At 44.9% G+C, this 16,387-nt stretch overlaps 2 protein-coding genes across 2 annotated transcripts in view; one reads left to right on the top strand and one right to left on the bottom strand.

Annotated features, from left to right (window-relative positions):
- The window catches only part of LOC120914321, a 42,211-nt gene extending 31,654 nt beyond the window's left edge, over window positions 1–10,557 (bottom strand). Inside the window, exon 1 of the mRNA XM_040324974.1 lies at window positions 10,389–10,557. The gene's annotated coding sequence lies outside the window, so the exon portion shown is untranslated. The remainder of the gene's footprint in view (window positions 1–10,388) is intronic.
- Window positions 10,558–10,726: 169 nt separating this feature from the next.
- PHF1 (PHD finger protein 1) overlaps window positions 10,727–16,387 on the top strand; it is a 95,713-nt gene continuing 90,052 nt past the window's right edge. The window contains exon 1 of the mRNA XM_040324975.1: window positions 10,727–10,943. The gene's annotated coding sequence lies outside the window, so the exon portion shown is untranslated. The remainder of the gene's footprint in view (window positions 10,944–16,387) is intronic.

Here is a 16,387-nt window from a genome sequence, read left to right on the forward strand (position 1 = left end):
AATACTGCGCCGACATATACCGAGCGCAGTACACTCGGGCAGTCTCGGCTCCTTCCGCGCTCACGTCCTGGACGTACAGGACGTCAGCGCGAGAGTTGCCGAGCCTGCCCGACAATACCCGAGTGTACTGCGCTCTGTATATGTCGGCGCAGTATTCGAACTCGGCGCAGGAAACAAGCGGGGAGGACGCGAGGACGCCGCAGAAGGACGCCGGACCCGACAAAGAGGACACCCGAAGCCGCAGACGGACGCCGGACCCGCCGATGGACGCCGCACAAGACACCAAAACTGTAAGTACAAAAAAACTTTTTTCCACAGGAATCCGCTGCAACTTTAGGGGTGCGCGCTATATGCGGGAGTGCGCTATACCCCAATAAATACGGTATATCCCACAGTTTGTAGACTTTTAGATTAGAGATAGACAGATTAAATAGTATACAGTAATTTGGGGTATTTTCAACAACAAAAAATTTGCAGAATACATTTTAGCCTAAATTTCTGAAGTAAGATTATTTGTAAAATGTTATAACTGAAACTAGGAAAAGCTGCTTTCATTTATAGAGCAAACAAAAATAAAACAGTGGTGATCAAATGCCTCTAAAAGAAAGCTCTATTTGTGGGAAAAAATTATATAAATTTTGTTTGGATACAGCGTTGCATGACCGCGCAATTGTCAGTTAACCACTTAAGCCCCGAAACATTTTGCTGGTCAAAGACCAGGCCACTTTTTGCGATTCGGCACTGCGTCATTTTAACCGACAATTGCACGGTCGTGCGACGTGGCTCCCAAACAAAGTTGACATATTTTTTTCCCTCACAAATAGAGCTTTCTTTTGGTGGTATTTGATCACCTTTGCGGTTTTTATTTTTTGCGCTATAAACAAAAATAGAGCGACAGTTTTTAAAAAAAAATCAATATTTTTTGCTTTTTGCTGTAATAAATATCCCCCAAAAAATATAGATAATTTTTTTTTCCTCAGTTTAGGCCGATACGTATTCTTGGTAAAAAAAAATGCAATAAGCGTTTATTGATTGGTTTGCGCAAAAGTTATAGCGTCTACAAAATAGGGGATAGAATTATGGCATTTTTATTATTATTATTTTTTTTCTTACTAGTAATGGCAGTGATCTGCGATTTTTGTCATGACTGTGACATTATGACGGACACATCGGACACTTTCTACACATGTTTGGGACCAGTGGCATTTTTACAGCGATCAGTGCTATAAAAATGCACTGATTACTGTGAAAATTACACTGGCACTGAAGGGGTTAAGTGTGCCCTAGAGATGTGTTCTAACTAAGGATGAGCTCTGGCGTGTTTGCATAGTACACATGCAGAGCCCGCCAGGAAGTGTGCGCGGCGCTGCGCTAATCACAGCCAGGGAGACATTGTCCCGATGCTCGGCTGCAGAGATCGTGAAATGTCTCCCTGGCTGTGATTAGCGCAGCGCCGTGCACACTTCCTGGCGGGCTCTGCATGTGTACTATGCGAATACGCCAGAGCTCATCCTTAGTTCTAACTGTAGGGGGGGGATGAGCTGTGTGTGACACGACACTGATCACCGCTCCCGATTCCAGGAAGTTGTGTACACTGTCCTGTCACAAGGAAGACTGGGGAAATGATTGTTTTCATCAGCATTTCCCCCTTCTTCCTCACCGTGACACGATCGCGGGTATGCCCACAGACATGGAGTCCGCGGGACACGCGATCGGAGTCACAGAGCTCCTGGCGGCGCACGAGCGCCCACAATGCCGGCTTCTTAAAGTGGACGTATATATGCGTTCTTCTGCCTGTCCGTGCCATGCTGCCGACGAATATAGTCGTGCGCTGGTCGGCAAGCAGTTAAAGTAGCGCAGTGTTGAATAGCAAAAAAATGCCCTGGTCATGAAGAGGGGGAATATCTTCTGGAGGTAAGGGGTGTTAATACTTGTCATATAAGTCCTAATTTATTTACAGAGTAGTACCAATTGCCTCTTGCTTAGCTTCATATAGCTAGATTCATGTAGGGCGCCGCATCTTTAAGGCGGCTTAGCGTACCGTATTTACGCTACGCCGCCGTAAGTCAGAGAGGCAAGTACTGTATTCACAAAGTACTTGCCTCCTAACCTACGGCGGCGTAGCGTAAATAGGGCCGGCGTAAGCGCGCCTAATTCAAATGAGGATGAGGGGGCGTGTTTTATGTTAATTGGGTGTGACCTGACGTGATTGACGTTTTTCACGAACGGCGCATGCGCCGTCCGTGTACATATCCCAGTGTGCATTGCGCCAAAGTACGCCGCAAGGACGTATTGGTTTCGACGTGAATGTAAATTACGTCCAGCCCTATTCACGGACGACTTACGCAAACGACGTAACATTTTCAAATTTCGACGCGGGAACGACGGCCATACTTAACATTGACTAGGCCAGCTATTTGATGGAATAACTTTACTCCTGAAAACGCCTTACTTAAACGGCGTATCTTTACTGCGACGGGCAAGCGTACGTTCGTGAATAGGCGTATCTAGTCATTTACATATTCTACGCCGAACTCAACGGAAGCGCCACCTAGCGGCCAGCCTAAATTCTTGCACCCTAAGATACGACGGCGCAGGCTGTCGTATCTTAGTTAGGTTTAAGTGTATCTCAGTTTGAGAATACACTTAAACTTAGGACGGCGCAGATTCCGAGTTAGGTCGGCGTATCTACTGATACTCCGGCCTAACTCTCTCTGAATCTAGCTAATAGTCTGGATCAATCACCAGTTCACACAGCATTTTTTTTTTGTACAATACAGAAAAGGCATTGTGGTTTCCAAGACCTGCCATGGAAGCACCTCTGGCTGTCAGCGCTGGCCGACATCTGGTCACGTGACCAGCTAAACGGGAGCCTGGAGTAGCGTAACATGATTTATTATACAATGGGGCAGAATGGTCGGGATGTGAGGTCTCATTTGGCTGTAGGCTGGCTTTAAATTAAACCTCATAAGAGAAGTGCAGTAACCACACGGCTCAGTTCAGGCACGCTTCCTTTTAACTCTTTTGCTACCTAACCTTTTTTTTTTTCATTTTCCATACACGTGCTAAAATGCACATTAAAAAATAAAAACATTGGGGTAGATTCACGTAGATCCGCGTATCTTTGCGGCGGCGTAACGTATCCGATTTACGTTACGCCTCCGCAACTTAGACGGGCAAGTGCTGTATTCTCAAAGCACTTGCTCCGTAAGTTGCGGCGGCGTATCGAAAAATCGGCCGGCGTAAGCCCGCCTAATTCAAATGTGGGACAGGGGGGGGCGTGTTTTATGTTAATGTTGTGTGACCCGACGTGATTGACGTTTTTCCCGAACGGCGCATGCGCCGTCCGTGGAATTTCCCAGTGTGCATTGCTCCTAATACGCCGCAAGGACGTCATTGGTTTCGACGTGAACGTAAATGACGTCCAGCCCCATTCACGGACGACTTATGCAAACGGCGTAACTTTTTCAAATTTCGACGCGGGAATGACGGCCATACTTAAAGGGGTTTTCCAGCCACTTTTTACGTTTATTAAATGTCAGCAGCTACAAAAAGTGTAGCTGCTGGCTTTTAATAAACAGACACTTACCTGCTCCACAGCTCCAGCGACACGCCGGCCGGGGCTCCGCTCCTCGCCCCCCCCTCGCCGGCCGGCGTCTTCATTCTTACTGTGGGCACCCGGCAGTGGCAGCTTTCGGCTTCACGGCCGGGAACCCACTGCGCATGCGCGAGCGGCAGTGCGCATGCGCGAGCGGCGCGGCGCCATCCGATTGGACAGGCGCTCGCCTACAGGGAGGGGCTTTGAAAAGGCGATTAAGCTAATCGCCTTTCCAGCCCCTCGGCGGAAGGAGGAAGTGGGACAGGAAGTCCCCTTCTCCTGAAGCCCCCACTCCCCCCCCAAAAAAATGACATGCCAAATGTGGCATGTAAGGGGGCGAGGAGTGGGTTAAGCGGAGGTCCATTTTTAGGTGGAACTCCTCTTTAACATTGGTACGCCGCACTTACGCCACCATATAGCAGGGGTAACTATACGCTGGGAAAAGCCTAACGTAAACGGCGTAAATGTACTGCGTCGGCCAGGCGTACGTTCGGGAATTTGCGTATCTTGCTGATTTACATATTTTGACGCGTACACGCCCCTAGCGGCCAGCGTAAAAATGCAGTTACGATCCGACGGCGTAAGAGACTTACGCCTGTCGGATCTAAGGGAAATCTATGCGTAACTGATTCTAAGAATCAGGCGCATAGATACGACGGCGCGACTCAGAGATACGACGGGGTATCTGGAGATAGGCCGTCGTATCTCTTTTGAGAATCTGGCCCATTATACATTTTCTGACAGCAGATCACCCACAGGATAAAAAAAAAAAAAAAACATGGTCGTTGCAATTTTTTAATGTTGCATAATATTGGCGCAACTCTATATTTTCAGTTACAAATACATATAAATTTGTTTTAATGCATGCTAAGTCAAGAAAACAACAATAAAATATAAAGGATGGGACCGGATTCAGTAAATAGATACCAAATCTGTCAAGACTTAAAATAGCGCGTTGCCGCGAAACGGCGACAAAATATGAGACCCAAAATTGACCATAGGCAGCACTTTAAAAACAGTACCAAATATATGTCATTGTGGGACATTCTCTTAAGGATGCAGCAGCCGTTTTAAATAGCATCAAAAGAATCAGCCCCTAAAGACGTCATTTTGACAAAATCCGTAGGGTGGCGCCTGTTGGTCATCCCGTACATCGGTGACTCCCACTGGCAAGGGCGGATTTTTTTTTATGTGGTCCATCTTTTAGTATACTATATATCAGGCCTCGACAAAATCCGGGCGCCCGGTCGCAATCGCGACAAGAAATTTTGACCTGGCACCTGGGGAACCTTAGGGCTGCAGAAGGCCGCAAAGCCGAGGCCTCAATTACCTTCCGGTGCGAGGCGCGATCGCGTCCCCGCCCACCGGTAGTTGAGGCTGCGGCATTGTGGCATTCACAGAAGGAAGCTGAGGCCTGTAGAAGGCACGGGCCAGCCGGTAATTGAGGCCGCGGCTTTCTGCAGGCCTCAGCTTCCTTCTGTGATCTGGCGCCATCTTGTGGTGGCCGTTGGCATTACAGGTTACATTACATTACAAGTAGCAAAACAGCAGTTCTAATGTGTTTTTCACTATTTTCACTGCCACCTACTTCCCTCTAATTAGAACCCCCAAACATTATATATATTTTTTATTCTAACACCCTAGAGAATAAAATGGCGATCATTGCAATACTTTCTGTCACACCATATTTGCGCAATTTTTTGGGGGAAAAATACACTTTAAATAAAAAAAAATAAGACAACAGCAAAGTCAGACCAATTTTTTTTATAATGTGAAAAATAATGTTACGCTGGGTAAATTCATACCCAACATGTTACGCTTCAAAATTGCGTCCGCTCGTGGAATGCCGACAAACTTTTACCCTTTAAAATCTTCATAGGCGATGTTTAAAAAAATCTACAGGTTGCATGTTTTGAGTTACAGAGGAGGTCTAGGGCTAGAATTATTGCTCTCGCTCTACCAATCACGGCGATACCTCACATGTGTGGTTTTAACACCGTTTACATATCCGCATCACGTATGTGTTCGCTTCTGCGCGCAAGCTCGTCGGGACAGGTGCATTTTCTGGCTCCTAACTTTTTTAGCTGGCTCCTAGATTCCAAGCAAATTTGTCAAACCCTGGCCTAATGTCATTATCACAGCTCGCCTGAATGTAATGTTAAAAAAAAAAAAATTGGGGGTGAACCCCCGCTTTTAAAAGTGGAGTTTCCATCCCAAAATGTTTTTTTGTCATTATTGTGCTCATTAGACCTAAAAAATATAAAAAAATTTTTTTTTTTACTCATCTGGAAATGCCTGTTGCTATGCAGTCCCACGAAATCTGCCTTTGGAATCACCCAGGATCCTGACATCATCTCCCTCTAATGCTCCTGGGAAATGTGTGTCATCATTTCCCAGGATGCAGTGCGCTACCCAATTATCACTCCCCATCCAAGACTTCCAGGAAGTAAGGGCCAGATTCACAGTGGAGATAAGACGGCGTTTCTGCTGATACGCCGTCGTATCCCTGTTTCTATCTATGCGCCTGATTCATAGAATCAGTTACGCATAGATATCCCTAAGATCCGACAGGTGTAATTGTTTTACACTGTCGGATCTTAGGATGCAGTACCGCGGCCGCCGCTGGGGGGAGTTCGCGTCGTAAACCAGCGTCGGGTATGCAAATTAGGAGTTACGGCAATCCACGACGGTTTTTCGCGTTCGCTACGTCGCCGCTAGTCTAGTTTCCCGTCGCAAAGTTATTTGTCGTTTTGGGTGCCCTAACTTTACACAGCACACGTATTGCTGTATAAAGTATGGCCGTCGTTCCCGCGTCGAAATTTAAAAATTCACGTCGTTTGCGTAAGACGTCGGGGAATACGGAATTACGCTACGCGCGTCGCCATTCTAAAAAATGATGTAAATTCGCGCAAAGCACGGCGGGTAATTCAAAAGGGAGCATGCGCAGTAGGTCCGGCGGGGGAGCGCGCCTAATTTAAATGGCATACGCCCCTTTGAATTACGCGGCGTAGGTTTTCATTGCAAGTGCTCTGTGAATCAGGCACTTGCGATGAAAACTTGCGGCGGTGTAACGTATCTACGATACATTACGCCGCCGCACTTCTACCTGAATCTGGCCCTAAGTGCTTGTGGGCTTCACAATGCCCACAAGCAAAATGACAACGGTGTGGACATAGTTTTATAAACTATCTTTTTTGAATAACTATGCGGATTGTAAAATAGTAAGTGACCGGATTTATATTATAAAAACGCAGGACGAAAGGACATACGTTTAAAAAAATGCCAATTGTGGTTGGAACTCTGCTTTTAGTCCAGTAAAAAAAAAGACTGGCCCAGATTCTCAAAGGCGTTACGACGGCGCAACACCATTTGCGCCGTCGTAACTCCTCATCTGGCCCCGGGTATCTATGCGACTGATTCTTAGAATCAGTTACGCATAGATAACCATTAGATCTGACAGGCGTAAGGCTCTTACGCTGTCAGATCTTAAAAGCAATTTTTTTTCCCGCCGCTAGGTGTCGCGTCGTCGTTTTCCCCCCGTCGTCTATGCAAATGAGGTAATTACGCGAGATTCCCGACCATACGCGCGGTCGACGCTGAGAATTTACGTCGTTTCCGACGCGTAAGGTTGCCCCTGCTATTAGGAGGGGGAACCAATGTTAAGTACGGCCGTCGTTCCCGCGTCTAATTTAAAAAAAATTACGTCGTTTGCGTAAGACGTCCGTGAATGGCGCTGGACGCCATTTACGTAAACGTCTAAGCAAATGACGTCGGGGCGACGTCATTTAGCGCAAGGCACGTCGGGTAATTTACCCGACGGAGCATGCGCAGTATGCTCGGCCCGGGAGCGCGCCTAATTTAAACGGTGCCCGCCCTATTTGAATTGGGCGGGCTTGCGCCGAGCGATTTAACGATACACCGCCGCAAGTTTACAGGTAAGTGTTCTGAGAATCAGGCTGTAAACCTGCGGCGGTGTAACGTAAATCGCATACGTTACGCTGCCCAGGAGCAACGTAATTGGATGAGAATCTGGGCCACTGTGTGGCACAATGCCAGCAGAGCAGACACATCTCCTTTCAGACATGAAAATGGTGTAGAAGAAGTGTACCAGAGCCCCCCCAAGCCTATCCGCTGAGCGGCTGTAATTTCCTTCTTGGCAGTTGGCGTGTGCAGCTGGCTGCCCTGCTTGATAAATCCCTCCGGCTGGCGCTGTCCTTATTTTCTGAATGGCCGTGATTTCCAGTTTGTTAGACTTGCGAAGCCAAAGTCCCAGCGCGCGCGCCCACCGGCTCACATTCCAGGCTATTCAGAGGATGCAGATACTGGAAAGCAGACGGGTTTTTGCATAATCCGGACGATGCAATGCCTGCATCATTGACCATATTAGGTATAAGACCTGATATGGCGTGGTACCCGGCGGGAGGGCGGAATCCCGCGCACTCGCCAGCTGGAGGCTACTGAGGAACGGAGAGCGTCTGTCCCTGAGATAATTACCGGAACATCGACTTAAAGTGGAATTACAGGCCAAAAAAAAAAAATCACACACATGATTGGGTCTGTAAATAGTATTAACACGGCGCCCCCCCCGTAATATCGTTTTATTGATCCTGCCAGTGGATTCATTATTTTTCCCCTTCCACGCCAAGCTGTCCAACAAAATGATGCGGTCGGTGCCGTCACGCCGATCCGTGCGCTGTCATGGTTGGGGGTGAATACAGGGCCGTTTGACCCCGGGAAAAACATTTATTTATCCCCCCCCCCCCAATACAAATTTTGCTCTCCACTGCAACATCCCAAAAAACAAACACACACAGACGTATCTCAACAAACTTTATAAATGTGAACAAAGCAAACTGGTCCACACTCACTGATTGGTTGCTAGAAGTTACTGCACATAATTGCTGCTCACTCATTGGTTGGTAGAGGTTACTACACATTACCGCTCACCCATTGGTTCCTAGAGGTTACTACACATCATTACTTCTCACCGATTGGAAGCTAAGGGTTACTGCATGTCATTACTGCTCACTCATTGGTTGCTAGAGGTTACTACACATCCTTACTGCTCACCCATTGGTTGCTAGAGGTTACTGCACATCATTACCGCTTACCCCTTGGTTGCTAGAGGTTACTGCACATCATTACCGCTCACCCATTGGTTGCTAGAGGTTACTGCACATCATTACCGCTCACCCATTGGTTGCTAGAGGTTACCGCACATCATTACCGCTCATCCATTGGTTGCTAGAGGTTACTGCACATCATTACCGCTCATCCATTGGTTATTCGAGGTTACTACACATCATTACTGTTCACCAGTTGGTTGCTAGGGGTTACTGCACATCATTACCGCTCACCCATTGGTTGCTAGAGGTTACTGAACATCGTTACCGCTGACCCATTGGTTGCTAGAGGTTACTGCACATCATTACTGCTCACCAATTGGTTGCTAGAGGTTACTGCACATCATTACCGCTCACCCATTGGTTGGTAGAGGTTACTGAACATCATTACCGCTCACCCATTGGTTGCTAGAGGTTACTGAACATCGTTACCGCTGACCCATTGGTTGCTAGAGGTTACTGCACATCATTACTGCTCACCAATTGGTTGCTAGAGGTTACTGCACATCATTACCGCTCACCCATTGGTTGGTAGAGGTTACTGCACATCATTGCTGCTCACCCATTGGTTGCTAGAGGTTACTGCATATTATTACTGCTCACTAGATTGCCTGGAACTTAGTGTCCTCCTCTGCAAGCTGCTCAGTCCCACTTTATTAATCTCCCCCCCCTGTTGACAGAAGAAGGGTGAGGGAGAAGAATACACATACAGCCTGCTGGTGGGGGCGGGGTTATTATTACATCCAGCCACTGACCGCCCATGTTTGGGTGGGGGCGGGGTTATTATATCCAGCCACTGACCATCAATGCTTGGGTGGGGGTTATTATTATATCCAGCTACTGACCACCAATGATTGGGCGGGGGTGGGGTTATTATTATATCCAGCTACTGACCATCAATGTTAGGTGGGGGGCGGAGTTATTATTACATACAGCCATTCACCAGCAATGTTTGGGCGGGGTTATGATTATATCCAGCCACTGACCACCAATGTTTGGGTGGGGGCGGGGTTATTATATCCACCCACTGACCATCAATGCTTGGGCGGGGTTATTATTATATCCAGCCACTGACCACCAATGATTGGGTGGGGTTATTATTATATCCAGCCACTGACCACCAATGAGGGAGTGGGGGGCGGGGTTAGTATATCCAGCCACTGACAGAGTGGGGTTAATATTATATCCAGCCACTGACCACCAATGTTTGGGTGGGGGCGGGGTTATTATTATATACAGCCACTGACCACCAATCATTGGGTGGGGTTATTATATCCAGCTATTGACCACCAATGACAGAGTGGGGGCAGGGTTAATATTATATCCAGCCACCAATGAGGGAGTGGGGGGAAGGTTTATTATATTCAGCTATTGACCAATGACAGAGTGGGGGGCGGGGTTAATATTATATCCAGCCACTGACCACCAATAACTCCGCCCCTCCCTGACATTTAGTTTTAGAATAATTGTAATATATGAGGGGGAGGGGCTTAAAATGACCTAAATGTGATAGTTAAGCCCCGCCCAATCCTGTCATGTGACCTCCCTCTAACAACCAATAAAAATGAAATCTAAGATTCATGAGTGATTGGGGGAAACCCCTTCATTTTTCTTATAACCCCCCTCCTCCCCATATAGAGCACTAAAAATAAAAATCAGGCACCTACAGCAGGCTGCAATGTGATTGGCCGGCCGATTTTCCCGCCCAGATCCCCGGTGGTCCAGTCCGGTCAAGCTCTTCTCCTCAGACGCGGCCGGCGGCTGTCATTGGCTGGCGCGCACCAGGGGCTTTCTTTTCCCGCTCCCCCAAAGCGCAGCCCGCTGATTGGCCGCCGCGCCGAGAGCCGCAAACCACGCCCACCAGGGCTGACAGAAAAAAAAAAAAGGAGAGGAGAAGGGGGGGGGGAATGATAAAAGTGGGCGACCAACGGGATCTGCCTTCTCTCCTCCATCGGGCGGGTTCCGATTGGCTGGCTCCGGGGGTGGGTGTGGTGACGTCGCCGGGGTCGTTGTGTTTGCCTTGGCTCCTCCTGCCTTTAGGCTTGCTGCGTCACTCGGGCCGAGGTGCGGCCCGGGGAGAAGAAGGAGGAGGAGAAGGAGGACGCGCTGCTGCCCGGACCCCCCCGGGAGTGTAGGAGGGGGGGAGAGAGAGGAAGATAACCGAGGAGGAAGAAGAAGGAGGAGGAGGAGGAGCCGGGGGAGGAATCTGAGGGGACCCCGGGGTGAGGGAAGCTCCGTCTGAGAGGAACAGCACAGGCCAATTATTACCAGAGAGAGAGAGAGGCCGACTACCCGACACTAATCACCACCACCGGACAGAGGAGATCTCTACACCGACACCAGGGGGCTCCACCATCACCATCATCACTGACTGGGGGGCCATCTATAGGGGGGCACCTGTCATTATCCATCTCACTACAGGGCAGGGTTAACTCCAGGATAGATCCCACATTGGGATCTGCTACAGTCCTTCATCTTATCAGATCTAATAACAGGGCAGGGATCAGTTCTATTTATTTAGAAACAAAAATATTTTTAGAGGTCAGGAGGGATCCACAGGATCACACAGCTGGCGAGGAAAGGGTTAATATGTAAAGGATCAATGGATTTCGTAAGGGTAAGAGATCCCACATCTAGATCTGGTACAATTCCTAATTTTATCAGGTGGAAGTGGATCAGATCTAATCATTTCTTATAACGGGAGGGATCCACAGGATCACACAGCTGGTCAGGAAGGGGTTAATTCATTAGGGGTCAATAGATTTCACAGGGAGAGAGATCCCACATATAGATCTGGTTCAATTCTTCATTTTATCAGATCTAGTCATGTCCTATAATGGGAGGGACCAGTGATTTTTTTTAATATATATATATATACACACACACATGATTACTAAGGGCTAGGAGGGATTCACAGGATCACACAGCTGGTGAGGAAAGGGTTAATGCATTAAGGATCTTTTTTTTTTTCTTAGGGCGAGAGATCCCATGACTAGATCTGGTACAATTCTTCATTTTATCAGGTGGAAGTGGATCAGATCTAATCATTTCTTATTACGGGAGGGATCAGCGTGTTTATATGTATTTTATTACTAAGGGGCTAGGAGGGATCCACAGGATCACACAGCTGGTCAGGAAGGGGTTAATATGTTAAGGATCAATGGATTTCGTACGGGTAAGAGATCCCACATCTAGATCTGGTACAATTCTTCATTTTATGAAGTGGATCAGGTGGTCAGGAAGGGGTTAATACGTTAAGGATCAATGGATTTCATAGGGAGAGGGATTCCACATATAGATCTGATAAAATTAGGAATTGAACCAGATCTAGTCATTTCTTATAATGGAAGGGATCCGTGTGAGAGAGATAGAGAGAGATATATATATATATACACACACACACAATTACTAAGGGCTAGGAGGGATCCACAGGATCACACAGCTGGTGAGGAAAGGGTTAATGCATTAAGGATCATTATTTCTTAGGGATAGAGATCCCACATATAGATCTGGTACAATTCTTCATTTTATCAGGTGGAAGTGGCTCAGATCTAATCATTTCTTATAACGGGAGGGATCAGCGTGTTTGTATGTATTTATTACTAAGGGGCTAGGAGGGATCCATAGGATCAGGCAGGTGTTAATACGTTAAGGATCAATTGATTTCATAGGGAGAGAGATCCCACATATAGATCTGGTACAATTCTTCATTTTATCAGATCTAGTCATGTCCTATAACGGGAGGGACCAGTGATTTTTTTAAATATATATATATATATATATATATATATATATATATATATATATATATATATCACACACACACATGATTACTAAGGGCTAGGTGGGATCCACAGGATCACACAGCTGGTGAGGAAAGGGTTAATGCACTAAGGATCATTATTTCTTAGGGATAGAGATCTCACATATAGATCTGGTACAATTCTTCATTTTATCTGGTGGAAGTGGCTCAGATCTAATCATTTCTTATAACTGGAGGGATCAGCGTGTTTGTATGTATTTATTACTAAGGGGCTAGGAGGGATCCACAGGATCACACAGCTGGTCAGGAAGGGGTTAATGCATTAAGGGTCAATAGATTTCACAGGGAGAGAGATCCCACATATAGATCTGGTCCAATTCTTCATTTTATCAGATCCTAGTCATGTCCTATAACGGGAGGGATCAGTGAGAGAGATAGATCGACAATTACTAAGGGGCTAGGAGGGATCCACAGGATCACACAGCTGGTGAGGAAAGGGTTAATGCATTAAGGATCATTATTTCTTAGGGCTAGAGAGATCCCACATATAGATCTGGTACAATTCTTCATTTTATCAAATGGGAGTGGATCAGATCTAATCCTTTCCTATAACAGGAGAGATAAGTGTGAGAGATATATATATATATATTTACGGGGCAAAGAGGGATCCACAGGATCACACAGCTGGTCAGGAAGGTGTTACCTTTTTATTTTATAAGATGAAAGGAGATTTGTCAGGTGGAAGTGGATCAGATCTAATCATTTCCTATAAGAGGGGGATCATAGATATATGTATGGCTAGGGAGGGCTCCACAGGATCACACAGCTGGTGAGGAAAGGGTTAATGCATTAAGGGTCAATAGATTTCATAGGGAGAGAGATCCCACATATAGATCTGGTTCAATTCTTCATTTTATCAGATCTAGTAATTTCCTATAATGGGAGGGATCAGTGAGAGAGATAGATCGAAAATTACTAAGGGCTAGGAGGGATCACACAGCTGGTGAGGAAAGGGTTAATGCATTCAGGATTAATGCATATTTCTTGGGGGATAGAGATCCCACATATAGATCTGGTACAAGTCTTAATTTTATCAAATGGGAGTGGATCAGATCTAATCCTTTCCTATAACAGGAGAGATAAGTGATATATATAGGATTAGATCTGATCCACTTCCATTTGATAAAATTAAGAATTGTACCAGATCTATATATATATATATATATATATATATATATATATATATATATATATATATATATATATATATATATATATATATATATATATATATATATATATATATATATATATATATATATATATATATATATATATATATATATATTTACTAAGGGGCAAGGAGGGATCCACAGGATCACACAGCTGGTCAGGAAGGTGTTCCCTTTTTAATTTATAAGATGAAAGGAGATTTGTCAGGTGGAAGTGGATCAGATCTAATCATTTCCTATAAAGGGGGATCATATATATAGCTAGGGAGGGATCCACAGGATCACACGGCTGGTCAGGAATGGGTTACCTTTTAATTTTATGAAATGAAAGTAGATTTGTCAGCTGAAAATGGATCAGATCTAATCATTTCCTATAAGGGGGATTATATATATATAGCTAGGGAGGGATCCACAGGATCACACAGCTGGTCAGGAAGGGGTTACCTTTTAATTTTATCAAATGAAAGTAGATTTGTCAGCTGGAAATGGATCAGATCTAATCATTTCCTATAAGGGGGGTCATATATATATATATAGCTAGGGAGGGATCCACAGGATCACACAGCTTGTCAAGAAGGGGTCAACTTTTCATTTTTTTTAAGATGAAAGAAGATCTGTCACAAGATCAATAGAAATCTGATCATTTACTAACAGGGCAAAGATGGATATATGTATTATTGCTAGAGGTCAGGAGGGATCCACAGGGATCACACAGCTGGTCAGGAAGTGGTTAATACATTAAGGATCAATAGATTTCATAGGGAGAGGGATTCCATGACTAGATCTGGCACAATCCTTAATTTTATCAATTGGAAGTGGATCAGATCTAATCCTTTCCTATAACAGGAGGGATCAGTGAGAGAGATCTATTTACTAAGATGGAAGTGTCTCAGACGTAATCATTTACTAAAACAGGGGAGGGAACATTTATATATAAAAGAAAGTTTGTGTTTCTGGAGGGAGGGGGGATCATCAGTAGATCTCACAGGATCACAATGTCGCTTCACTACAGAAGTGGAACAGGTCAATAAAGGGTTCACTAGAGGAGATGGTAAACTAGACATGATAGATCCCACATTTAGATCCCAGTTATTTCTTCATTTTATTAGATAAAGGTGGATCTATCGTATGATCTTGACATATCCGATCATTTACTGTCGGGGCAGGGATCAGTCATAAAAAAAAAAGGTCACCAGGGTTCACACATGAGGTCATCAGGAGGTTAGTACAAGAGCAGAAATGTGATCCATATATTTAATAGGGTGATAGATTCCAGATCTGACAAGTCTTCACTTTACTAAATCAAAGTGGATCTATCGGGTCAGGAGAGGGTTACCTAGAAGTTAGATGATTTAACTCGGCAAGTTAAATCTAGCAGAATAATCTTTAATAATTTGCTGACGGGACAGGGGTGAAACTTTTAAAAATAGATCTAAATTCTATTGTTAGATGAAAGTGGATCTCTCTCTGAGGTCACAGGTTTTGAGAGGGTCAACTCGATGGATGGATAACTAAATAAATTCAATGGATCCATGTTCAGATCTGATCTAGTTCTTCCTTTTTTTATTAAATAAGTGGATCTCTCTCTGGGATCACATGACAGGACCATAGGGGTTAACTAGAGGGCAGAGGAAATAGATCCCGCATTTAGAGCTGGTACAATTTTTCATTTTATCAGATGAAAATGGATCAATTATTAATTGCAAATTTAATGATCTACTGTCAGGACAGGGATCATTTACATATAAACAAGAAAATCAGTTTTTATTACTGGAGGGATTCACTAAAGGGGGGTGGATAGATTTCACAGGCTGACAGATTTACTTAATTTCATTAGAGGAGTGGATCACAGGACAGGTTAAGAATGGGTTCATTAGAGGACAGATTTAAAAATGGGCAAAATGAATGGATCCTACATCTAGATCTGGTACAAGTCTTCATTTTGTCAGATGAAAGACGTGAATCGGATCCAGGTATTTACTGTACCAGGGCAGGGATCATTTATATTAGAAAATCAGTTTTTATTACTAGAGGTCAGGAGAGATCCACAGGATCACACAGAAAGTTAATGCATTAAGACTCAATAGATTTCATGGGGTAAGAGATCCCATGTCGAGATCAGGTGTCATTCTTTATTTCACTAGATGAGCGGATCTTTTTTTCTGAGATCACAGGGCAGTAAAAGGCTAACTAGAGGACAGATGGATAACTGGGGAAATTAAATGGATCCTGCATTTAGATCTGGTACAGTTATTTTATCAGATGAAAGTGGATCAGGTCTAATCATTTCCTATAACCGTGCAGCGATCACATTAGAAAATCAGTTTTTATTACTAGGGGGGGGGGCATCAATAGATTTGACCAGATTTAATTTAGAGGAGTGGATCACAGGACATTTCAATAATGGGTTAATTAGAGGACAGATTTATAACTAGGAAAATGTTGAATAGATCCTCACGTTTAGATCTGATACCATTATTAATTTTATCAGATGAAAGTGGATCAGGTCTAATCATTTAGTAAACGGCAGGGATCATTTTTATTAAAGAAAGCTGTTTTATTACCAGAGGTCAGATGGGATCCACAGGATCAAGCAGCTGGTCAGGAGGGAGTTAACACAGTAAGACTCAATAGATTTTGTAGGGTGGGTGATCCCACGTCTAGATCTGGC

This window comes from Rana temporaria, chromosome 9 (genome assembly GCF_905171775.1).
Source record: "Rana temporaria chromosome 9, aRanTem1.1, whole genome shotgun sequence".
Taxonomy (NCBI): Eukaryota; Metazoa; Chordata; class Amphibia; order Anura; family Ranidae; genus Rana; species Rana temporaria.